The sequence below is a fragment of the Ambystoma mexicanum genome, chromosome 8 (assembly GCF_040938575.1).
Source record: "Ambystoma mexicanum isolate Mex_15411 chromosome 8, UKY_AmexF1_1, whole genome shotgun sequence".
Taxonomy (NCBI): Eukaryota; Metazoa; Chordata; class Amphibia; order Caudata; family Ambystomatidae; genus Ambystoma; species Ambystoma mexicanum.
The window spans coordinates 432420553-432447789 of record NC_090929.1 but is presented as its reverse complement, the minus strand read 5'-3'; the positions used below and the strand labels follow the sequence as shown (position 1 = coordinate 432447789).

Genomic DNA, 27237 nt, shown 5'->3' with positions numbered 1-27237 from the left:
TGGGCCCACAAAAAATAACCAAACAGCAAGACACCTTGAACTATCCATTTGCCTAACATATGGCAGAAACCAGTACATAGTGAGTAATAGTTAAGGGTTAAAGAATCTAATGTCCAAACAAAGTACATTGTACAAATATAAGACTATATTGCATCATGGAGACTGATGTTATCAGTAGTGCAATATCCAGACCGAAAACCAGAATGAAAAGGATGTAGAATCTGGTTGGCATCAGCCCAAGATTGCAGATGGGACAATACAATGGAGGCAAAGATTTTACTAGTGGTGTCAAGTATCGAAAGGATACGATAGTTTATGGGTAGTTGTCGCGAACCTGCTTTATACACTGGTATTAATATGGACTTAGACCAAGAGTCAGGGATAGTCTTTTCCTGACATACCTTGTTGTAAAGAGACATTAAGATAAAAGACCAAGTGATAAGACTCAAGGCCATTAGGACCAGGGGCCCTGGAGTTGTTGAGTTTGGCAATTATACTCATAACATCTCTTCTATTAAATTTAAAGTCCATTTTAAATTTACTGGAACCAATATTGAAGAATAATGAACATAGAATGACTAACGTGTACAAATGAAAATGAAAAGTCCTTAAAAAGATGGGGCCGTAGAACATGCAAACCTCTGGTTTCTTCAAAAAACAATCAGACAAAGTATGCTTCTAAGTGTCCACAAGGGGCCTCGGTACACCACTTTTTTCACAGTCCCGTTGGGCTGGTATGAAGGTAGCACAGATGTTGTATGTCTTTTACAGTCTTGCACGGATGAACGCAGATGTACTTCCAGTTTCAAGTTGTAGAACAGAGGAACAAGTTGTGTAGGTCACCCACGTAGGTTTTCACTCCTCATGTACAAGCAAGTACAGCGCTGCATGTACAAGCTAACTAGTCACTTTGGCTTGTCTCTCTTGTATAGTCAGGTATATCGCCCTAACAGAAGTCACTGCAAGTCGAGCATAGCACCTTAACATATGTCATTCTATGTCGAGCAACTGCTTGGCTCTGCTGTTGTATAGTTGGGTACAGGACCCTGACATAAGTCCTTATAAGCTGAGCAACTGCTTGGTTCTGCTATGTATGGTCAGGAAAAGCACCCTAACATAGGCCATTATAAGTCAAGCAACTTCTTAGCTCTCATCTTTTAGGGTTAGATAGAACACCCTAAAATAAGTAATTGGAAGTCGAACAATGCTTCGCTCTGCTCTTGTATAGTCGGGTACAGCACCCTAACGGAATGCCCTACAAGTCGAGCAACCACTTTGCCTTGCTCTCTTCTTGTATAGCTAGGTACAGCACCCTAGCAGAAGGCACTGCAAGTCGAGCAACAGCATTGCTTGTCTCTCCTCTTGTATAGCTAGGTACAGCAACAACTTTTCTCGGTTCTCCTCTTGTAGAACCAGGTTTGTGGCCTGACGTTCAGTTGTCAACAAACAGGTGGTTCTGCAAATCCAGATTTGTCCTTGGCTTGATGATCCTTCTGTGGATGAAGGTACAGGGTCCACGGCTTTTGGCTGTCAGGAGCCGCACACTCTAGTTTCAGTCTTTCCCTCTGCCCCACATACATGGATGAACCTTTCATGCTTCTGCACTGTAGGCTCAAGAGTAGAAACTGAAGAAGGAAGAAGTACCTATGGAATAGGTCTCGTAAAGGCCCAATGGTTTGAAAATCTCAAAGCTGTCTCCAGTATCCAACACGTCTTTGACGTGATATCAGGAATCCATTAGCAAGGAGCAAACATTACACTGAGGTTTGATTTGATTGTTTATTTGTATAGCGCCCATACACAATGTGTTTCAAAGCGCTTCAAGGAGGGAGGGAACATAGGAGAATACAATTACATTCTTACAAGTCCTTGGAACAATTTAGAATGTGAGAAAAAAAAACGATCATAATCTGGCAGGCGACATTTCAGATGGTGCAAGTGCAAGGAACAATTGGGGAGAAGGGGGGAAGGGAAAATTAGACAAACCGGCAGTAACATTACTATGCCGTACAACAATTGATGTAGCGCATGAGTATACAAGAGGAGGGGGGGGAGAAGAGGGTGGTGAGGAATGAGGAAGGAGGAGAGGAACAACACAATAGCGACTATAATAGGTCAGACGACGATTTAGAATAGTGCTGGGGGCAGTGGGAGGAAGACAAGGAGGGAAAGGGGGGTACAGACAAGCTGCTATCAAAGGTCACGAGACAAATGATAAGAGTAAGTGCTAAAGGACATAAAAAGGGGATGGGGTGGAGGTGGAGGAGAGGGCTGGTGGCTGCAATAGGCAAGCAGCTACGATTACTATGCATGACGGCAATTGGGGTAGTGCCGGACTATAACAAGATAAGGGGAGGGAAATAGAGGAGGGGAGGGCAGGTGGATAGGAAAGATGGGCAGCAACGATTACTATGCCTGACGGCAATTGGTATAAACAGGGAAGAGGGGGATGGGTGGTTGCAAGAGGGTGGGAGAGCAACAGAGACAATCATGGGGGTAAGGGGTGGGTGGGGGGACACAACCACGGGGGCATGGGGGTCGGTGGGGGGGACACAGTCACAATCACTAGGGCGGGAGGAGGGACATAGCGACAATCACAGGGGCATGAGGATAGGAAGGGGGGACACAGCCAAAATCAAGGAGGTATGGGAGGACGGGTGGACACATGGGGGGGGGGGGACATGTTGCAATGTATGTCTTTCCCCTGCACCGTCCACTAAAATACCAAGTGCCAGCAATCATTGTAGGAATGTATGTGCAGCACAGTGCCAAAAGGGAAACTGGTAACTGCAAAACAGGTTTATTATATTGGCTCTCATGGAATTGGGAAGCAAGGCAGCAGACATCTTTCATTTTGTTGGAACAAAGAAAAAAACAAAGGACAACCTTGCATGAAGCCACAAATTGTTGAAAGATTTAACTCTCATGGTCATCACTCCAAAAACTCCAAAAGTTTTTTTGGTAATATAGCTCCTCCAAACATTTTCCCACACATAGAACGCATGTGATCCAGCAGGAACTAATGGGGAAAGGGATTGTGGTCCCAAATTCAAGGAACGTTTTCCTTCTACAGACCTCAAATATCATAACCGCCCACTCTTCCAGTGGCGTCATCCTCACTAAAACCAAGCATTGGCTTGATAAAAAAACCTCTCGTTCCCCAGGCAAACATGGCAGCAGATAACAGTACCCGAAAGAGAACCTGCAAAAGAAGAACCAATGTCTTGCTCATCCTCGACACAGCCCCGTTAAAAAGTTCCAAGCCTATGCTTTTTGGGAGAAGGCGATCCTCTTCCCTAGTAGTCCACCATTAGACAGACCTTAAAGCCCACTGTGGCTGTGACCGGAATGCATCAAGCATTCAAGGCCTTTTTGATTTAGAAAAGGGGCCTGTTTCTGGCCACGATCTCCTAGCTCAAATCAGGGAATACAAACAGGAAGTGATGCCTATCTGAACCCCTTTGCATCAGTTGATTGCTTGAATCATGCTTTCTCTGATTTCCATGGGCCTTAAAATCACCAGCACTGTACCTCCAGCCTCACCCCGTTGGAAATATGCACGGCTGGTTATAGGTTGACCATCACCATCCTTCGAGTCACTTAATGCTGTGAGGATTCCCTCCATCTTTGAACTCAATTGGTCTTCAGAAATATCATGAGGCAGCCCCAAGACCCTTAGTTGCTTTCGCCTACATAGATTATCTATGACATCGCCTTCACATCTGTGTCAGAATATTCTGAATAGCACAGTTCTAAAAACTGTTGACTTCTTCCATGCCAGTGGTAAATCTACTGTTCTTCTATTTCAGGCCCCCACATTTTTTCTTCCCCTTCTTGAGCATCTTCCCAAAAGGCATAACACTTAACGGCCCGTTCCTCTAATTTGGTCTCCACTGTATTGAGCAGCACAAACTTAATTTTGTCAGGCCATGAACTGAGGGCGGCTTGCAACAGATTTAGGAACTTGGAGGGTCTTCTTTCTAGATATCATCCTTTCCTCTTGCTTAAGGCTTCCCCCTCAATCCCCCTTCTTCTATGTCCCATGCCATTGCCCTGCTTATTCGCCATTTTCATCTTTCAGACATCTTGAGAGTGGGACACCCTCCCCCCACAAGGGATGCCAAATACCCCACGCACAGTATTCTAACAACCTGGGAGCTATCTACTAGCTCTCCTCAAGTACCATCGTTACACCAGCTCAGCATGTTTCCTAATAGTGCACAGGAAATACACTGTCGCTGATCATTGTGCCATGGTTGCACCATCCGCATCATTACTAGGCGAGGTGGTTGTGAGGAATTCGACCTTCCGCACGGTGGGTGTGCGCTTACCTGGGCTTTTTGGAAATTTTATATGAAATTGAGGGTAAGTCAACCTTGGCAAATGTGTGGGGCTAGTCTACGCACATTTACCGGTTACCAGTCATTTGGTCGAAAACCAAATGGTCGAATGACCATTTGATCGATGTAAAATGGTCTAAAAAAAAAGTCGCATTTTCTTTATTTTTTTTTTTATTTTATGGGGGGGGTTCCCCTCAACCCCCCCTTTCTCTTTATTAAAAAATATTTTTTAAGCAACCAAAACTTTAAAAAAAATATAAATAAATAAATTCGACCTTTTTTTTTCCCGACCATTTTGATTCGATCAAATGGTCATTCGACCATTTATTTTCGACCAAATGACCGGACACCACATTTTCCTATGCTCACCACGCGACATACACATAGTCCTGTGTACTCTGCGTGGACACAGCCTACAGGCGTAATATGACACCCAAGGATACATCCAGGCATCTCACAAAGGGGAGGGCAAAACCTTCCCCCTGCCCTGGCCAGCCTAATTAAATAACAGAGGATCCATGGATCCACCATATCCCTTGTTGGCCCTGCAAGAATGGTGGCAGAAATTAAACATAATTAGCATACTAGTAGAGTATGCTTCAAACAGGCCCACATGGGGCCTTGATGCAGAGGCTATCAAAAGACAGACAAACCCCAAACAACCTTTGATATGCACTGTGTCAACCTGAAAGCCAGCTCACGCCCCATAGTATCAAGGGCAGTGAAGTGTCATGTCTGGTACATGTGTTTACAGTAGGCAACCCCCACAGTGGGGTAGGAGTGTGATTTGATGGAGACAGAAAGTCTGTTCTTGCCTTCACGGGAGACCTGTGCTTTGATCAGGAACCACAGAGAGCTCAATTAACCAGAGAGACCCTTTGATCCACAATAGACAGGAAGATGGGTGGGACGTAATGGTACATGTTTTACCCCCTTCGCCTTTCCTGTTGCAAAGCACTCTGGTTATGACCTCAAGCATAACTGAAGATTGTTGGTGGGGACCCAGGATTGGTTCAGTAAGGTAGACTTAGCCTACACCAATCACTGGGGCCCATTTGGGTTTAAAAGAGGGTTGAGCCCTCTTTTGGCAGATCATCTGAAGACTTTGCAAGGAGTAGCATGAAGAACGCATTGGGACCCTGGCTGAAGGTACAGTCTGCTTTATATCTTCCGCCAGTGAAGGAAGGCCAGGAAATTCAAGAGGGAAGCAAGACATCTCCCAGGGAACAGAGGGAGATACTGAATCCAGAGGACCCTCCAGCAGTTGCAGAACCAATACCCAGCCAGCACACACCATACCCTGCTAGGCTCTGCAAGCAAGCTTCCTATGTGGGAAGTGCCAGAGAGTCTCTGAACCAAACCAAGGACAAGTCCATTGCCTGCAACACTCTACTCCGCTTTGGGCCATGTGTCTTAAAGGACGACACAAGCCCAGCGAAGATGCTAGGAGGAGTGCACCGACAAGCATCAACCAGCGTCCACTTTTAAGGAAATTTTGGAGGCGGTCGAGCCCCTCGAGCTGCAACTGACCGCTCTGCTGACTGTTGTCACGCCACTGTCGCTCACGCCGCCTGAGACGCCTCGACCAGTGCTTCTGACCTGCCAACCAGCACTGACACAACGATTCCTGACCCAGAGCTGCCATGTAGGTCAGCCTGCAGCCGTCCGTCCAGACTCTCTCACCTGCCTGCCGCCTGATACCCACAGCTGTCTCTCACCTTGAACTCTGTCTTAGAAGCTGCAAAGCGCCCTGAAACTGACTAGACGCGGTTTAGCACCAAACACATCTACAAGCACAGGTACATTGTGGTTCTGTCCCCCCGGTACTTCTCAGAAGGCACCTAGTGATATTTTATGACCCATTGCTCAGTTTGTGCTGAAACCAAGTATCCTTGAACTATTGCAGGCATCTCCAGATTTGTATTTGTGGTGTTGACCTTCAGGTATATGCATGCCATCTAGACTTTGATGGAAGTGAGCAATTCCTGAGGCATGAAATGGCATGGTTACCTCTTTTTGTTTTCCACGTATTTTGCTGCAGATGTTGTCGTCACAGGGAAGTGATCACAATGACTCCATATATAGATTAAAGATCACCGAGGAGAGTATTGAGTCTTGTGGGACACCCCAGGTTACCGGGAGATGGCCCGACCTAAAGTTGCCCATCTGTCCGAAAAGTAGGATGCAAACCATTTGAGAATTGTGACCAAGAAGCCCCTTCTGTTCACGAGTAGGCTTGTCAGTGTGAGGTAATCAACCTTGTTGAATGCAGCAAACAGTTGGAGGAGGGCCAGGAGTTGCCCTTGCCCATGAATTGAAGAGTGACATCAAGGACTTACATGGTGACTGTTTCAGTGCTACATTTCGGTCTGAACCCAGATTGATAACCTCGGAGCAGGCTGTGTTGGCTAATCTGATGATGGAGTAGGTTGACAACTTCCTTCTTAATGATTTTTTCAATGAAAGGGTGGTTGGCGATTGGTCTGTAGTTAGCAAGATTGTGTGGGTCCCACATGGATATTTGAGGAGAGGGCCCTCTTGGACGAGAGGGTATATATAAGGAATATTGGGATGGCAGCATGGTAGTTCCAGTCAAGTGGTATAGGGTTAAGACATTGTATCATGGGGATATTTGGAAGATTAGGTCAAGTATGTTTCCTCTGATGTGGGTGGGGTTTAGTATGTGTTGTTTTATGTCTAGGTTATCCATGAGGTGGAGGGGAGTGACCCTGGCGCTTTAAGTGGCTTGGGTCCCTAGCAGATTGAAGTCGCCAAGGACCATGTTTGTATAATATGTGATTGATACTGAGACCAGGCATGCCATTTAAAAATTACCCACACCTGTGTGGTGGCCGGTATATTAGATGAAATATGGCTCTGTGTTCATGAGATAGTGGAAGATGCCATGAGCGAAGCACTAAAGGAGTTCCTGGCTGTATGGCTGGGCATGGAATATGTATAGTCTGATTTGTGGATACCTTCCATGCCTCCCCCTATCCTTCCCTGTGCAGTTAACATGTTGAATGGTGTACCAAGGTGATCAAATACAAAGTTTCCTATGATAAAAAGGACATCAAGTTTGTTTTGAGGATGATGAGCTCAGCCATGTCGATAGTGTGGCAGATGGCCAAGTGTGCTTGGATGAGCATTAGGTGCTGAGAGAAGCAGGGTGGTGTGGCTGGCATCTAAACAAGGTGGATTTGGGTGAGATTGAGATGATTTGCCACACGTTAATCCATCAAGCATTTGTGAGCTCCCGTCCTTCTAGTGTGGGACTGGACTGTGGCTGTTGGAGACACTTTGTGCTGACTGCCTGATGGTGAAAAACAGCAGGGGTTCCAACCCATGGGCCTGTCCCTGCACAAACGGCCTGTGTCCTTGTCTTTAGCCTATGAGGATGCATAGGGAAGGTTTGATATAAGAAGGAGCAGCTAGCACCTGACTGGCTGGTGGGCTGGATGATACTGAGATGTTGATGTGACCAAGGACACTCCACAGAATCTGGCGGAAAAGCACTACAACAGAAGGAAAGATACCAAATCCGTAAGTAGTTACCATTTGGCAGGAAATGCCGAATGGGGGTGGAGCTATTCACCATTGGGCATGAAAAGATGGAAGGTGAAGCAGCTTTTGTTACAAAAGACACTCATCTGGGACTGGGCCTAGTGGAAAAGCACAACAATGGAAGGAAAAAAAAAAAGCCTGTAAGCAGTCACTCTGTGCGGCAAAAACCTGAAAAATACTGAACTGGTCAAGCCTGTAAGTAAGTCACCTTTTGGTGGGAAAAGCTGGTGTGGCGGAGCTAGTCACATGACCAGGGACACTGCTCTGAGCCTGTTAGGCAGAAACCTGTGCAGTTCCCTTAGGGACCACTGCAAAAAGTTTAAGACTACAGGAGTTAGCAGTAAACCCAATTGGTAGCAGTCTGCACCACCCAGATTTACCTGGTAGCTGTGGCTGAGCAGTCAGACTTCTCTCAAGAAGAGTTAGGCAGTATGCAGAGCATACACAATAGGGCAGGTAAATACAGTAAAACAAGCAAACACTGACCAGAGCTTTGGTGTAAAAGATATATAATTATTTATTTAAAAACACATCTATGAAAACACACTGGCACTAATATCAAGCACATTCAAAAACACAGTCACTAAAGTATCTACACTCCCTCAAAAGAATATTAGACAAGTCTTAAGTAAAGCACCACTTATTTTCAGACAGCGGTGAGCGCTTAACGCAGATGGCACTCTAATAATTCAGTTTAAAAGGGAGAGAAAGGCAAAGCATAGATTGAAACAGATCCCAACACTTTCAGAAGAACACAGTGCGAGAGGAAGGCAGAATAAAACCATGAAGTTAAAGTTCAGAAGGCCGGACCCACTTTAAGAGGATCCAGACGAAATTTGTCCAAGGTCACACGGTTGAAAAGTGCATAAAAGTCTCGAAAAGGTTCAGAAAGGAGTTGGACCAAATGAAAGGGACCAGTTAGATGGTCAAGAGGCCAGCCCAGTCCAGAAGGTTAAGGATTTACTGTCACCTTGTAGCAATCTATAGAAAGGGAGGCCAGGCGGACACAGTACCTTGAAATGGTGAGAATGTTCCACCGGGGGCAGTTGTTCCTGGCAGTGGGTGCAAGTCGGTGCTTCGTCCGGGGGAAGAGAGGATCTCATCGTGGAGGAAAACAGACGGTCGTTGCACTGCCAGGGAAGAAACCAGCCGCGGAGTTCTCGATTAAAAGGAGCGGTCCTTTTATTCGTGGTCCAGTGGTAAGTGGCTATCCGGTTGCCGGGGTGCTTGGCACGGGCAATTCAACCACTAGACGTCCTGGTAGGCGAAAAAGAAAGCGAACTGGTTGTCCCCACCAGCTCAAGGGGAAGAGACTCTCCGGCAAGAAGATCTCCTCTGTTGTTGGGAAGTGGTGAGACGGTTCAGCAGGGCTCCACCGGTGGTGTCGTCGTTGCAGGTCGGCTCAGCTTCTCCCTCTTCGGATTTTCAGGTCCTGTGGCGACTTCTGAAGTTCCAGTCCCAAAAGCCCTGCTTTTATGCAAGAAACCCCCATTCATTCAGCCTAGCTGTCAATCAAACATGCTAAGTGGTGAGCGGAGTGGCTCACCACTTGGACCAATCACGCAAGAGTGCGACTTGGGTTGGCAAGGCAACTTAGTCCAAGGTGCCTAAACCCCCTCCCACACCCCGTGTTACCCAGACAGAGTGGCACCACTTTGGAGGGCTTCTGTGTAGAAGCCCGCCAAAAGTGGAACAAAGGGCTCGACCTTTTGTTTGGAGTTACAGAGGCGAACACAAACGCCATTTTAAAAGCGAGTTCTGGCAAAAAGACCCTACCGGTGAATTAATATTAAATAAATAAACCAGCGGTGTCTTTAACATTGCACCAAAAAGTGGTGCGTTTAAAATACATGGGAAAATCCCATAGAGAATATTCTTAAGGAATATTACACGTGGTAACCACTGCCACCAGCCAGAAACTCGACGAGGGAGGACTGCACAGTACCCCCTCGAAAAACAGACCCAGGGGCAATCGAATTACCCCTACCAGTACTTCCACATTATGATGGTTTGTACTGGTTCTGTTACAAAATTTGGGACTAGTAAAGCCATTTGTGACTTTACATGCCCTGGGTGACAGTAGTCAGTCCCAGGGTATGGAGTCTATGGTGGGGTGTCATTATGACACCCCTGTGTTACTGCACTGAGGGTGCTGTGTAACACACATAGTAAAAACACGAGACCCTATGGAGTAAAAGACCCCATAGCCCATAAAACACATTAACAGTCAAAGGAACACCTCAAATCATGTCCAAGAGTGTGAGGAAAAAGAGTCTCACTCTTGGCAGGAGAAAAAAACAAACTCCAGAAATCCAGCAAAGCTCCTGGGGGACTCACTAGGTTAGGAAATTCAGCCTAAACAGAGAATTCTCCCTAACAGAGCCTGGTGTACGAGCACCGCAATGGAAGGGGGGAAAAAACCAACACCTTCAGTCATCAATGTTTGTTGAGTAGAGCTGGAGTAAGCAGGACTTGTCATTGTTTGGTGCAAAAAAACTGAGGAGTCAGAGCTTGTCATGTAACCAGAGACACTGCTCTGAACCTGTTGGAAGAGCACTGCCATTGTGACAAATCAACCTTTGGGCTACCAGTTGTCCAGGGGTGAATATTGGTTTCTAAACCATCAATCAGCCCCACACCTCTAATACACCAGAAGGGATCCGAACAGATTGGAATAACAAGCAAATTATAAATGACCTTGTCCAATTTTGGTAACATTGACGGAACGACAGGCTTATGTCCGAAAGGTTGTGGATCGTTGGTTAGTTGCAACACAGCAAAAAATACGATCATTACCCAATGATAAAAGCGACTGTCCAGTCAAGGTTGTATAAAAAATATCTACTTTATTCATATCACAACAGACAGTTCTAGTAAAACTACAAAATACAACTCATGTCTACAGCAATCTGTGCAGACTCGTTTGTGCAGGAGGAACAGCTGGAGATCTTAATGTTAGTTGTGGTATCACCATGGCTTTAGCTAAAGGATTCCTAGTGGGAAGTTTATTTTATTAAGCATCTGTAAGGCGCTTTATGCAACAGAATTGTCTCCTCTGCTTTCATAACGGTAAACCACAGCATCCTCTTCTCCCGTCTCCGTGAGACCCTGGGCATAACTGACCAAGCCCTGGCGTGGCTAGCATCTTTCTTTCTGACGGTCCTTCCCGGGTAGGACTCGGTTCCTCTCTTTCCCCGATCACTCTCTCTCTACTTTTGGGGTCCCTCAGGAATCTAATCTATCCCCCTGGTTTTTCAATGTCTACAAGGCCCCTTTGGTCCACATTATATCTGCTTTCACCTCCAACTTTCATTGTTTTGCAGATGACACACAGCTCTCTTTCAGGCTACCCTCTGCCTCTTCCTCCTCCTCGCTCATCCCAGATTGTCTGTCCGCAATTCAGTCCTGGTGTGCTGCTAATGATCTCTGCCTTAAAGCCAGTAAGACAGGGATCGTCCTCATTGGGACCCCTGCTCCCGCCTTCCCACGTTCACTCTGGCCGACCACCGTTGGTCCTGCACCCTCACCCACTAGTGAGGCAAAAAACCTGGGGGGTCTTCAACTCTGCTCTCCCTTTCTCTTCTTACATCTCGGTCATGTCTAAAAATGTCCCACTACCAGCTGCACCGCCTCAGAGGTATTCTACCTTTTGTCACCTTCCCCAGAGGCTCTCTGTCTCCAGAGCCCTGGTTCTCTCCAGACTGGACTATGGCAACAGTCTCTTTCTCAATCTTCCTACCTCTACTCTTCGACCTCTTCAGCTTATCCAGAACAGAACCGCAAGACTTATCCTTGGCCTCAAGCCCAGAGACCGCATCTCTCCAGCGCTGAAATCCCTCCACTGGCTCCCCGTGGCTCTAAGGATCAAGTTCAAACCCTTCTGCATAGTCCACAAGACTTTCTGGGGTTGGGGCCCCTACCTTCTACAAAGCTCTCTTCCTAAATACTCTCCTTCCAGAGCCCTCCACTCGGCCTCCTCCAACTCTCTGCGGGTGAGCTGTTTTTCCAAACGGAGATTTGAGGGTGGCTGCTTATCCTCTGCAGGTACCTCCCTCTGGAACAGCCTACCTGCCTCGGTCCATCTTGAGCCGGACCTATTTAAGTTCTGGAAACTCCAAGACAATCCTCTTCTCCTCCTCTTTCTCTCTCCCTCGCTAACCACCCTCCTCCTCTCTCCTGTTTCCCCCCTTCATTCTCATCCACAACCTGTTCAGTCAGCTGACTGGTTGCCTGGTGCACCTCCAGAGCCTCACAGGTCCCAGGCTGCCACGCCAGCCCTGCACTTGCCTCCGGGTCTCCGCACTGTGCTCTGCTCTACTGCAATCGGAATACTTTGCATGAGAGTGGCAACCACTCTGCACTTAATCCTGGCCCCTGCAGGACTGGGTGCACTTGTACCCCCTCCCTCTTCTGTATACGCACTGCACGACCTTGAAAGTACTAGGCTTAGCATCTGTCTGTCTGTCATGTCCTCCTCTATCTCCCCACCCTAGCTTGCTGTGCCTGCTTGCATGGGCGCATTGTTGACCAACCTTTTGTCTTTTATGTTGCTTCCCCCCCCCATTCCATTTATTGCTGTCAGATAATTCGGAATGTTCAAGGCAGAAGAATGACGATATCCCCTTGTTCCCTTCCCACCTTGAAGCGCTTTGAAGCACTTCACTTGTGTATAAGCATATTACAAAGTTACGATTACAAGGCTAAATGGGAAGGGAACAGTGCAAATGATAACAGTGCCAAAAAACAGTGATTTATATACAGTCATTGCCCTACTAGTCCTTGTGGCATTCCGCTTTGCAAGTGCATTGAACAGAAGTGCAGGGTAAGGGATGGAAGGTGGGGCGGAGGAGTGGACAAGTGCTGGAGGAGGGCCTGGAGGGAAGTGCTAAGGGGAGCCAGGATGAGACCCTCAGGCTAAGTGCTAGAAGTCTTGTTGGAAAGTCTCGTGCATTATGGGTGTAGTTAGTATTTATATATTTCAGTTTTTGGGCTCCTGTAGCACTTGGATGACACAAAGGATATGTTATACTGCATTTGTACTGCGCCCTTCACAACCGCAGTGGTCTTACGGCACCCGCACCTCGTCCGAACATTAGGTGTATTGTGACCCCCGCCAGGGTGTTACCAGACCTTGGTCTTAGCGTAGGAAAGGATGGTAAGATAGACACATTGGAGGTGTAATAGTAAGAAGAAAGGAGAGCTAAATATACTAACAAGTTTTGAGGGCAAGACACAATGATATGAAAGAGGGGGGATATGGTTGTGGCTGCGTGGATGTGTGTGTGATAACTGATGGTCGTTATCAGTGGTAAGTTCATAGGTTCTGTGTAGGTCAATTTACAGTGATGGTATAACCTAGGCCAGTCTGGTCTGGAGCTAGATCAAATTGGTGTTGGTTGCGTGATGTACTTGAGAGGTGCTCAAGCAATTCCTAGCATTTTGGGGACTTTCACCGGGTCGGTTTGTAATTACTACCCTTGTCAGGGAGCAAATTAGTTAATGCCTGGGTGTAGCCAGCAGTGGCATGATAGCCATTGGTTTCTGACTTCATGGACTATTTGAGTGTGGGCATGCATCCCTGCATTGAAAAAGCATTGTTGAAAGGGGGCAGAACAATAATTTTGCACTTTTCTATGGGAAATGGTGTGTGCTGGTACCGTTGGCCTCCTTTAGGGGCACGCTGTAAATTGTCCTCAATGTTACCTGGCGATCCTGAAACAACGGATGTCTTGCTGAGCAAGCAGTCTTTCTACTAAGTGCCAAATCCTGTTGTTCAAGTAGCCCTCAATGCTGCATCGATATATGATATGGCATTTATAACGCGCCTATACACAAGTGTTTCAAGGCGCAACGAGGCAGGAAGGGGGGACAAAGGGAAGACAGACAACGATCTTACTAGGCCAGGTGTCATTCAGATCACGCAAGTGCATGGGAAGAGGGGAAGGGAAAGTGCGAGGGGCAAGGGAGCGGGGAAAGTGCAGTACATTGGGTAGTAATGGAAGCATGGGTCCGCCCCCTCTTAAAAAAAACAACTCTCGATCCCACCTCCCCCAACAACTATAGACCCATCACCACTGTCCCTTTCCTCCTCAAAATACTGGACAAAGCAGCCTACCTGCAGGTTCAGCACTTCATCGAAGAGAACAAACTCCTGGGACTCCGCCAATCTGGCTTCCGCCCCAGACATGGGACGGAAACCGCCCTACTTGATCTGAAAAACCAGATGGACGATGCTAGAGACATGGGCAAACCAGCACTTCTCCTACTTCTTGACTTATCTGCGGCGTTTGATCTCGTTGATCATGACGTCCTATGCCATCACCTCTCCTCCACTGCCAAGTTCTCCCCTGACGCCACAGAATGGATCACCTCCTTCCTACAAGACAGAACCATGCAAGTATTCTCTGACTTAGCTTCTGCCTCACCCACCATCATCCTATGTGGTGTGCCCCAAGGCTCATGCCTCTCCCCCACCCTCTACAACATCTTCACACGACCCCTCTTCCTCATCCTCGACGCTATGGGTATCTCTTACACTAACTACGCGGACGATACCCAGATCCTCCTCACCCTCACCGGCAACTATGACACTGACTCTTTGACCCTTAAGAATCTCTACAACAACATCCAAGCCTGGATGGCAGACAATGGACTATGCCTCAACTCTGACAAGACTGAACTCCTACTGGTAGGTTCCCCCGACACGCTAAAAAATCTTGACTCCCAATTCAGTCACTTCACCATCGACACCATCAAAATACCTGTCTCAGACTCAGTCAAAACTCTTGGAGTCTATTTGGACTCCAACCTATCCATGGACAGACAAGTCAACGCAATTGCCTCCTCAGCTGCATATCACGCTAAACTTATCAACGCAGTCAGGCCTTTTCTCTCCAGAGAGAACTGCACAAACATAGCCAGAGCCATCACCGGCTCCAGGCTAGACTATTGCAATGTACTATTTCTAGGAACATCAAAAAAAAACCTTGAGAGGCTACAAGTCATCCAGAATAGTGCTCTCCGTGCAGCCCAAGGCATTGCTAAAAGAGACCACATCTCGGAGGCCAGAAAACTGGCCCACTGGCTCCCAATAAAAGAGAGAATCGTGTTCAAAGCGCTGACACTGACACACAAGTGCATCCATCTCACTGCTCCCGTCTACCTCTCACAAAGAATCCACCCCGTCGCCTCTACAAGACCAACCAGATCACCCTATACCAACATGCTCTGTGTGCCACGAGTAAAAAGAGCTAGAGCGGGTGGATCCAGCTTCCCATATCTCACACCTACTCACTGGAATGCCTTACCTCCCACCATCCGAAGTGAGGCCTCCCTCCTCGCTTTCCGCAAAGCAATGAAAACCATCCTCTTCTCATAAGGTCCTTCGTAGCGGCATGAATACCAACCATAGGACCCACTGCTTAATCTGTATTGACCAATCAAATAAGCTGTAATGATACCTATGTCTGTGTTTGTATGCAATGTGCCATTTACTGCTACCACGTCTGTACCCCTGTAACTAAGCTCATGCAAGTAACAGCGCCTCAATGCCCTTGGGCTGCTTGCGCGCTATATAAATATAAATAAATAAATAAAGTAGTAGAATAATAAGATAAATAATAAAGGGCCAGCTGGTGGCAAGTGCAAGGTAAGTGCAGGCAAGTGCTGGGAGGGGGGTTGTAGGGATACAGAGACAGTCCCTCAGTGCAAGGGGCAAGTGGCTGGGCCAGGGACCGAGATCAGTGAGAGTGGCCCAGTGCAGATTCAGTGCAGTTTCAATCAGGAATTTAGCAGGGGAGAGGGGGAGAGAAAGAAGTAGCATAGAGGAAGGTTTTGAGGTGCTTGCGGAACCGGAGATGGTTCTCCTCAAGTTTCAGGGAGGCAGGAAGGCTGTTCCCGAGGGAGGCCCCTGCCGCGGAGAGAGATCTACCCCCAACTTGTTGCTTGGAGAAGCGGCTGACCCTGAGGGAGTTGGAGGCGGATGAGCAAAGAGCCCGAGAAGGAAGATATTTAGGAAGAGAGAGTTGAAGGTATTTCGGCCCCAGGCCCCAGAAGGCCTTGTGGACAATGCAGAGGGTTTTGAACTTAATCCTTGCAGCCACTGGGAGCCAGTGAAGAGATTTCAGTCCTGGAGAGATACGGTCCCTGCGCTTGAGGCCAAGGACAAGTCTCGCAGTCCTGTTCTGGATGAGTTGCGGAGAGTAGAGGCAGGCAGATTTAGATAGAGGCTGTTACAGTAGTCCAGCTTAGAGAGAACCAGGGCTCTTGAGACAGTGAGCTTCTAGGGGAAGGAGGTATCAGGTAATATTATCCCCATATATATGGTCGTCGTAAATAATGTCGCCGGGAAAAGGTTGTGGCGATATTATATGGGTGACCATATATATGGGGACAGGGGCAAAAAAAGAATGCAATAATGTCACCACAAAAAACGCCCATTTTTCGGCGATATTTTTGCATGGCAAGATTTTTGTGGTGACATTATTACATGGAACCGGGAAGGAGAGGAAAGGAAGAATACCTCTGAGGAGGTGCAGCTGGTAGTGTGACTTCTTTGAGACATCAGAAATGGGAGGAGAGAAGGAGAGTGTGGAGTCGAAGATGACCCCGCGGTTTTTTGCCTTGCAGGTAGGAGCAGGAAGAGGGCCGTGAGAGGCCGGCCAGAGAGCTGCAGGGAAGGAGGGAGTGGGTGTGCCGATGAGTAGAATCTCAGTCTTACTGGCATTAAGGCAGAGGTCATTGGCGGCACACTACTCCTGGATAGCAGACAGACAGTCAGAAATGAGGGAAGGAGAGGAGGAGGCCGAGGGTAGCCTGAAAATGAGCTGGGTATCATCCGCATAGCACTGAAAGTTGGGGCAGAGAACAGCGATGCGGTGGGCAAGGAGTTCCAGATATTGTTTGAAAAGCCAGGGAGAGAGGTTGGATCCCTGGGGGACACTACAGGTAGAGAAAAAGATGTCAGAGAGGAAGGACCCAAGTTGGACCTGGGAGGGTCGATTGGAGAGGAAAGAAGTCAGCCACGCCAAAGCCTGACCAGTAATAGCCAGGTTATCACAGAGACGGTTGAGCAGGATGGCATGGTTGGCAGTATCAAAGGCAGAAGAGAGATCAAGCAAGATGGGAACACACGGAGTATTAGAGTCAAGGTTGGAGAGCAGGTCTTCACGGATGTTCAGGAGAGCAGTCTCCGTGCTTCTGGCAGCTCTGAAGCCAGACTGATGGTCATGAAGACAACCCACAGATTCAGCGTGGAGATTAAGCCGGGAGATGGACAGTTTCTCCAGGAGTTTGCCCAGGAAGGGAGTGATGGAGATTGGGCGATAGTTAGCCAGGCAGGAGGGGTCGGAAGAGGGTTTCTTAAGAAGATGGTGCACAAGGGAGTGCTTAAGGGGGGATGGGAAGACTCCAGTGGCGACGGAGTGATTGCAGAAGTCAGCCAGGGCAGGAGCCAGGAAGTCTATGTGGTCCTTGATAGTTGTTTCAGGAACAGGGGTGAACCTGTTTCGACGAGACTTTCATAGATCATACTTGTCTGGAGACCTCGTCAGCAGAGAAAAGGGGAAAGGCACAGAAGGAGGGAGGAGGGGTGGCTGCAGAAGGGCCAGAGTTAGAGCAGGGAATAGAGGGAGTGAGGTGATAGGAGGAGAGTGAGGACAGGCTGTCCTGAGTTTTTAAAATGAAGTGAGAAGCCAGTGCCATGCAGAGGGCCTGGGAGGGGACAGGAGAGGTAGAGACTGCGGCAGGATTGGCCAGTTCCATTGACCCCCTTCCTTTTCTTTTATCTGACTCGTATGGAAAATTTGCGGACACCAGCCTCTGTCCGTTTTTTAACCTCTGTAGCTTCTTTTATGTTTCTTTAAAAAAAAAAAAAAAAGATACATATGGCTTAGGACTGCTCATGACAGGTGATCATTTTGTGGTGGCCTTTCACGATTTCGGTTGGTGATCATTTTTGTAAGTATATCCTGGGTTGACAATTTCAGGTGCAGAATTCTGAGGAGGAAATTGGGTTATTTAAGCATGTCCACTTACAGAGTTACTGTTAGATTACTTTACGATTTATGCGGAAATTGCTTAATTTCCTTCCAAAAATAAATAACTAGCGATTCAAAAGTTGTATCTTCAACAATATTCTGTAGAATAACTAACTTCCAATGCAGTGTAAACCAAAACTGTGGCTTGAATCGTGGATAAGGAGTACATGTAAAAGCACATACATTATTCCGAAACTATCTACAGGTGTATATTGCATAGTTAGGTGGTGTCTGCACTTTGTTTTAAGAAAGAATGACCATATGTTCAGGTTTTGAGAAAGTATGGTGGTTTACAGCAGGCCAATAAGGACTCTATTTAAAGAGGTTGTTTTTCTTTTTAAACAAATTAGAAAATGTACAAAAAAGAAAAATGCTCACTCATTACTAAACTTTTCAGTACTTGTAAAACGTTTTGGGCAAGTTTTACTAATATTTTTCACTTGTCCCCAACCTGGATTGTAGGTTCCATGAGTGGAGTATGTCCTTTGATGATCATGTTGGATGCTGGGTGTGGGGCCAGAGATGTGCTTGGATCTTGGTGCTGTGTCTGTACGTGTGAAGCTGTAAAGGGCATGATAAACCTGCTGTGTTGGCCCAGCCGGATGGATCCTGCAGGGTGTGCCTTTCCTGGTGCATAGTGCTTGGTAGATGTGTTTCCTATATTACATTAGTGGTTGCGTGCATAGTGGGCAGAGATGTGCCCGGATCGTGGTGCTGTGAGCATTTCACTGCAGCTCTACATGCGCGACCGGTAGAAAGGTGACAGTGACTCTTGCTCATGCAGCGCTTTTTTTAATGAATTTTGTGTCCGACGATATTGTAGGTACTGCATATTGCATGTAAAGGACACATAGTTAGCCAAGTTGTGCAATGGCACTGGTGATAAATATGAAGTTACTTATTTCATGTCTGAACAGACCTTTTGGTCTGATATATAATATAGAAAAATCTTTGTTAAAGGGACGTTATGGTTACAAGTAAAACCGAAAACCCCCAGAAATTCGCCACTTATGGTAAGCTAAGCAACCATAACTTGCGCCACCACAGTGCACTGCTAAGACTAACACTCAGGACATCACAGATGACATCACAAATGTCATTGATGACATCACATATCTGGGCCACTTGTTTTTGGTCACTGACATATAAAGGCCAGGTGATTTTGTTCACTGACAGTCAGAATATTAAAATTGAAAAAGGTGATATATATCTAGACGTTAACCTTGTCATATGTTCTTTAAGTACTTTCCTTAGGGTTTGGTCTCAGCTCATGGTGCACATACATGGGGAAATGTGCAGGCCTCAAACACACAGCTCATTTGTATACATGAAGATAAACTTTAATGTCATTAACATTTTCTGATGATGATCTTTCTTTCTTCCTTACTTTAGTTTCCCTGTATGTGCCTCTGATTTATATGCATTGTGGTTCTTCATATGTATTGTTTGTACCAGCACAAGTGTTGTAAGTCTTGAATTGTTAGCTAGTTACTACATGTTTAACATTACTCAAAACTCTGATAAGGTAGCATTCATTATTGCACTATTCAAAATTACAAGATTATAAATAGTGTACTTCTGTGGTGCATGGTGCATGCTGCAGTGTCATTGCCTATGTTTATATATGATTAGTTTTCTGTATTAACAACAACACTCCAATACAATGATTTTAGATGAGTACATTCTTTAATAGATTTCATGATAGGTCTCCCGATCACCCCTGACATTTTTTTACCAACAATATAAACACAAATCCTTGTAGGGACTTTTCATCAAAATGTATTTCACATGTGATGTCATCAGTGATGTCATCAATGACATTTATGATGTCATCTTCGATGTCCTGAGTGTTAGTTTTAGCAGTGCACGGTGGTGGCGTGAATTTCTGGCGTTTTTCTTGTAACCATAACGTCCCTTTAACAAAGTTTTTTCATTGAATTTCATAGGTTTTTATTAGTCCAATTTAACCATAACGTCCCTTTAACAAAGTTTTTTCTGTGAATTTCATTGGTTTTTACCAGTGCATGCTATTTTCCCACAACATATCAATATCATACTTACCCAATATAGCAATATTTGTGTCCAGTTTACAAAGTGTCACCTTAAAACTCTGCCATTTCCCACCTTCTAGAATCATTTTTAACACTTCTATACAATTTTTGCAACTATTTCAACTAGTTTTGCATCCGTAGACGTCTACGAACATCTGACTTCATTGTGGACCTTCCGGACAGTGCCACATGACCATGCACTGGCATGTGGCATGATGACGTGTCCGAGAACCCGTCCGCACTTCACAATATGATCCGTGCTTCACGGGCAGTTCAGAACTGAATTTTCTAATGATCTAGGAACTTTCAACTTCAAAATTTCTATTGCACAGCTCCAACACCTATTCCTACTCATTATCCATTAACAATCTAGTACACAGTACATACTTTTAGCAAAACTGCTATTTATCTTAAAATGGCATCAGCTAATGCCATCCCTCCTCCCCAAGAGCCACCACCACTGCTGTAATCAAGGACCATGAGAAACACTGCCCCCTACCTTAGAAATAACACACACACAACATTTTCCCCTGTCCACCTACCCCTCCATATTAGTGTTTGGTGCCTCTTCCCTCATTTTCCTCCCACCTTTCGTTCTTAGCTCTCCTGCCAAAAAAAAATACATCCAAAAACAATAAAAGAAATGTTCCTTTAGGAACCACCTTTCAAAGTTAAAAAATAGAACTAAAAAAAAAGACTTATAGACTCAATCTACTTTATATTTCTCAGTAAAGTACTTAGACTCCATAAGATTTTCCAACCTTTATATTTTGTGTTATGCTAATGGCAATATTGTGGCGTTTATCCCCTGTTCCAGGGACTGGAACTGTGGATACCGGCCTGGCAGCCCAAGTTATCAGCCCAAGCGAAGCAAAGGTGGATAACGAGGTCTCTGGACCATTATCCCCCCACTCTCCCTCCCCTGTAATGGGGGATGAAGGCCATTAGTACCCTAGATTCCCAAAGCGGGAACCCGGGGTGCTAAAAAAAAGGATTTTTCTTCCTACACGGATGGCGTCCCGGTGTAGGATGGAAAATCCTTTTCCAAGATGGCCACCATGGAATGGGAAGGCGGTGTTCCGTACAGGGCCCCTCTTCGCTTTCCATGGCAGCCTGCAGAAGGCGAAAAGACGACCCTATGACCATATTACTACAAGCACATTTTTCTTCCCTTTCAAACCTACCCCAATTTCGAATAACTTTACCACAATGCCAGTCCCAGGTGGACATGCCCACTTTAACCCCATGTGTTGTCCCTCGTGGTCATGGCCAGTAGCCAGATTGTCCGGATCATGACTTTATTCCATGACCCGGACAATCTGGCCCCTGCCCATGGCCACAGGCTACACCTCAGTCACCAAAGGTATATCACTACTTTTTGTACCTACATTATGACACTTGTCAAAAAATAAAACACGGGCACATTTGCAAAACCATGCTTTCAGGTCCTTGCCAATCCTCCCTACACAAGTTTGCTGGAAGTCCAACCGCGTTTAATTTTTTCAAAAGTGTCAAATGTATGCACATACAATAGTCAAATAACCTAGCCCCCACTTGACAAAATTCATTCAGAATTTAAGAAAACATTTATATCTAGATCTATAATCTTTTTGCAAACCTTTGTGTAGATTTGTCAAATGGCACCACATTTATAAGCCCTTACATTATTTTGGGACCCCCCTCTAATTTTGCCCCCTCTTGACAGAATCCCACCATACTGTGCAAACTCATTTGGAATCAGATCAGGAATAGAATTGCAAAATTTCATGCAGTGTTATTAAGTTGCGCCAAAGTTATAAGCCTTCCAAGAACTGCTTTTCACCAACCCTGTAATGCTGAGGTGTCCGCGAACTTCTCAGGACTGTTCGTGAACATCCGAACCGTTCGCGGACTTTCGCGCTGAAAAACACCTGTTTTATTTTTGCTTCTTGCAGCCATATCCCATCCAATCCTCATCTCCCCCTTACCTGCCCAGAGATTATTTGATAAGTTTGACAAGTGCAATGTTGTGTTTTTTAATGTTTTTAATGCGATGTCCGTGGACACCGGTCGCTGCACGCGAATCCAAGATGGCAGGCGTTTCCAAAAATCTGACGCACTCCATGCTTTTCACCATCCAATCAGTGGGCACGTCCGATGTCCGCGGACACCACGTTGCCTTCTAAGCCAATCGGAGTCCTGTCCGTGGCGTGGACATAGATATCACTAATTTTTTGAGACCTACTTTTTGATTATTTTAAAGAAAATTACTGGACGGATTTCCACCAGGACCAAGCCTCCGCTCTTGCTGCAAATTTGGTGAAAATCCGTCCAGCGGTTTGAGCTGCAGGCGTGAGCAAAGTTTTTTTTCTCCATTCAGTCTATGGGAAAAAGACATTTTGGGGCCCCCTAAAACTTTACCCCCCCTTGACCAAACCCCACCAAACCTTGCAAAAAAATTTAGAGTGGGCCATATACTTTCTTTGCAGAGTTTGGTGTGGATTCGTCCAAGGACGAAAACACTTGGAAAATAGCATGTCCTTGTGCAGGTAACAACAAAGAAGGTGTCGCCTAAGCTATGGAGAGACCGTCCATCTGTAGCCCTTAGGGCATTCTTTAGATTTGTACCGAGGCAAAGCCCTTGGACCACACTTCCCATATTTCTCTCTAGGAAATAACACCATCTCTCTGGAATGCCATCCTAGCTCCCTCAGTCTCGAGGCTTCTGCCCCTTTTTATAGTTCAGCTTTGGCACACATTGTTCCATTTACAGCCCTGATCTGTGGGTCCGTTCCCCTGTTAGTTTAGGGTTATTTGATTGGTGCCTACCTCCTTATCGTGTGTATGCCTAGTGTTTTCTCTTAAATTGTGGTGTGGAGGTTTCTCTCATAACCTGGTTCAGTGCCCTCAGCCCAAGAGCTCAAATAATCTGTCTGCATTTTGCAAAGAAGCCATGGCATCGTGGTGACCTGGCGGGCGGGAGGTATATCTGCCAAGGCTGCAAGTAAGTTTGCTCGTTTGCTGTTAGTGTACTACAGTGGAGCAAGTACGCAATTTCCATATTTTCCTTATTACCGCATGTTTCTTTTCAGGGGTCTGTTCCACGATCCACACTGGGACTTGTGTACTTGAGATATGCTTGTTAGGATCAACCCGCATCACATGGAGTCACAAACTTGGCCGGAGCTCTTTCCTGGAGCTGATTCTCTCGGAAACGTACCATAATCGTGCCCTCATTTGTGCTCCCCCAAAGTCACTGCGACTTCGGGGGCGCAAAAAGTACTGACTCCCATTATTGCACTCAAGCAGAGCAGGGGTTGAGGGGGTGTCCCCCGCACTTCTTGGATGCAGTTACGGGAGTCGGGCGCTGCAGGGGTGCCCCCTGCTTACCATTGCGGTAAGCGGGGGACAAGAAAGTTAAAGAAAAGCACCCTGAGGCGTGAGCTCTGACCCACATTAGTGGGCTGAACTGACCCGCAGGGATAGAGGAGTGTAGGCGGCACACAGAGGTGTGCCGCCAGGAAGGTAAGTGGGTTGTGGTGGGGGGTTCGTAAAGGGGAATGCGGGTCGGGGGATGCAGGTGAAGTGATCTATGTGATCGCTCTGCCACAAATGGCGTCAAAGTTTTGATCGGCTCAGTTATGGGCGGCATAGTGATCACATAGATTCGATTCCCTCTGGGTTTGTTTACCTTCATATTATTTCCATCATATTAAAGTAGTACTGTTCGCTTTTCCCCTCATTCCTAATGAGAGAGATTTCCTAGGGGAGATAGTTGAGTCATTTCCTTGCAGAGGTGACAGCAAAGCATGTGATGAATCCCCTCACACATAAGGAAACACCCTGACAACTTGATGTAGCACGACATCCAAGAAATGGCTTGGTAACCCCTTCGATACGGGCCCTTCAATAGGCTCTCAGGTCAGGAAATTTGTAGCCAGAGTGGCAACTGGTTCATCTGGTTCATCTGGTTGACGCTGACAGTGTCCTAAGTTTTACATCTTCTAAATGGAATAGACAATGTTAACCTTTAGACAATTGGCAAAGAGACAAACAAGTAAGACTTCATCCTCTGAAAACAATCATCCTTTGCAAACCATGCTGGCGGAACTAAAGTGGAGAAACAGCAGCATCACTGAATACTAATCGCAATACTCCGAATGCAATGAGGGGGGGAAAATAAATGACTGGCCATTTAAACAAGCAGTATGAGTGGATCCAAGAAAATGGTTGATACCTCAGTGCTATGAAAGACAATTATGATACACTGGCACCCTATAGGGCTGTTGAGGAAATTCAGTGCTTTGGCGGCCAAAGTGGATGACCAAGAACAAGAAATAACATTCACCTGGTCGGAGTGTCAGAGGATTAGGAGTTTCATCTCAATGGCTTCCTCATCTCCTTCGATAAACACATATGGCCAGCCTTTACTCACCTATTAGTAAAAGAGCTCGTAGAGCACCAATTTCTAAACCTTCTATTAACTTTTAATGTTAAAAAGGTTCAAGGCATGAAAGAAACGTTGCCTGCTTACAGAGCTGCCAAAGAAATTGAAGTGGTTGAATCCACAATGTGATTTTTTTTTTTCCTCGACTGCTCTCCAGAAGTCTATCATCAAAGGAGAGAATTCAACTCAAGCGACACATTAAAAGGACGCCCTACTCCCGTACTATTTTCAATTTCTGGCAACGTTCCACATTCATCATGGAGATGCATGGCACAGATTCTCTACACCCCAGGTAGCTCAGGATAATATCCTTGCCCTGGATCATTATCCCTGCCATGACGTAATGGTCCCTGGATCAAAAACTGCTAATGGCCCATCAACTTTGAGGGATACCTGAAGATTTATGATGCAGTCACTTCCCCCCATTACTGCAGAGATTCAAGAAATGCATTCACAATAGAAGTAAGGAGCTGTTTCAAAGACTACTGAAGTCACAAAGTTGTAGATTTCCAGAACCTAGCACCATAACCTTTATGGCATATAAGGTGGTGTGAAAAGTTAATCCTTCATCATGCTTTTACTCTCAATGCACTGTTTATGCTGGCTTAGAATTCCCAATGTACTACAAGGGGCTCATCTATCTTCATCTTAATGTTTGTTTATATGTATTGTGAGGACATCATGAAGCAAGACACAGAGAGCAGATTCACAGTACAAAATAAAACACTTTACTAACTTAAATCTCAGGATGGAAAAAGGCCTAACTTGCCCTATAATAAGGGGGGGAATTTATCTACCTAAATGAAACTAAGGAACGTCTGAGTCAGAGTTCAACTTAAAAGTCTTTCTGTGTCTAAAACCTATACTTGACCTCACAACTAAATCTATACAATGTGTAGGGATGCCAGCAACCAAAATAAACAGTGTTCAACACAAAGTTCAGAGCTTCTGTCAGCTCGCAGCTTCCTTTCAGCTCCCTTCCCCAAGTGTAAAACAGTTCCACAAAAAGTCACCGAATTACCTTTCTTAAGTTCAAGGTGATACAGTTTTAAACATCCTTCGGGGTTGCCGTTCCCAAATTCTAAGTAACACAGTTCAAACATAAAAGAACTTTGCAGCTCTGTTCCCTTCCCCAAGACTTTAATTTCATCATCACAAGTGTCCTTGTCTTCTTATGATTCTTTGTTACATTTGCCACCCTTTCCATAATCTGTTTTCATGTGGGCATCTTGGCTTTATAGGGTTTAACTTCAGGGTTCCAATTAATTCTGCTTTATTTTGCTTTGAATGTGTATGTCTTTTGAAGCTTTTACTCAATTCGGTATTCAATACGCCTCTTTTGGCACAATTTTAAAGTTCCATTTTTAATTAATTATTCAGTTTACCTTTGTTTATCCTAATTATTTTAAGTTACATTCAATTCAGATTTCAACATGCAGTGGTTTTGCTTAATTTCAAAGTTCTGTTCACTTCAGAATTCAACATGTGCTTAATTGCAACGTTTTTTATTCAGTTCGGTATTCAATGGGAATTGGTTTGGCTTGAGATTCAATTTCCATCCAGCCCAATGTTTAAGATTCATTCGTTTTACTTTAAGTGAAATGACCCACACTCTGAGACTTTCGAAAACGTTCTTCTTTAAGACATGCGACCACTCAGATATAAAATATTCCTTGCGCTTCATCACAATGGAAAATTATCTTAAACTAGAGACTTTCGAAAACCCTCTGAGACACGCAATCACTCTGATACAAAGTATTCTTCGACAATGGAAATGTTCATGCATTCACGCACCAGCTTTCTCATCTGACAGAAACTCACTGGTCGCTTTGATAACTTTACCAGCAGCGCGCAGCACACAGACCTCTGCTTCTGCTGTCAGGGTTTAAACTCCTGCCCCTCAGACACTCCTGTGTCGGCTCTTTGACACAGAGGAACAAGCACTTATGATAGAAGAGAAAGGAACAGCCTTTCCACACGGCTCCCTTCTCTGCCCTCCGTCCACTCCGCTGAGCCCCAGCTCCCACGCCACACGTCCTGGTACCATCTCTCGCTGTAGTCCCCAGCGTCTCGGTGTGCAGCACACGGCGGACTGACCCGAAGCATTTTCCTCCAGCGACTTGCCTCTCCTCAAACAAGGTTCCCTACTGATCACACAGACCTCCCTGCTGTTCTTCTCTGTATTGGTTTCTCCTGCTCGTTTTATGCACCTGTAACTCTTTAATAGGTTGCAGGTGTGCTTTTTCAATTAGACTTGCCTAACCATGATTAAGGGGACATGCCTGACCTTCACAACACTTTGCAGGCCTCTTCTTCGTCCCAGTAATAAAGTGGTGAAATGGTATGGTGTTCATTACTCTCAGCTGCCTATTCCTTGTCTCAGTACTGTGTGAGACAGGCATGTTATCAAGGGATGACACAGACAAAATAGATACATTTGGAAAACCTTTATTTTTGCTGGTCAGGATGGAAACATACCTATCTTGCCATAACTCTAGGGTGGGAATGCTCCCTAATGAAAATAAAACTAAGGGAAGTCTAAGTCAAGTAAACTACTGTCTGTGTTAAAACCTATACTTGCCCTCACTTCCACAAAGTAATAGGGTGTGTGGAATTTGGCCAACGTAACAGTGTTCAAAGCAAGGTCAATGTAAAAATGGAGCTCTTCCACAGCACCCTTCCCCAAGTTCAAGACACTCATGGTAAGAAAGGTCCACAAGTTCTTAGGATTAATTTGGTCTCTCAGGCTCCCCTTGTCTTGAGCTAAGACCCTCATGGTTATCCTTCAAAGTGCTAATGTTCAAGGTTACTTTGTTTTC

General features: G+C 45.8%; 1 protein-coding gene across 1 annotated transcript in view; it reads left to right on the top strand.

The window, feature by feature from the left end:
- Window positions 1-27237, top strand: part of PEX14 (peroxisomal biogenesis factor 14) — a 980210-nt gene that overhangs the window by 799466 nt on the left and 153507 nt on the right. The window lies entirely within an intron of this gene.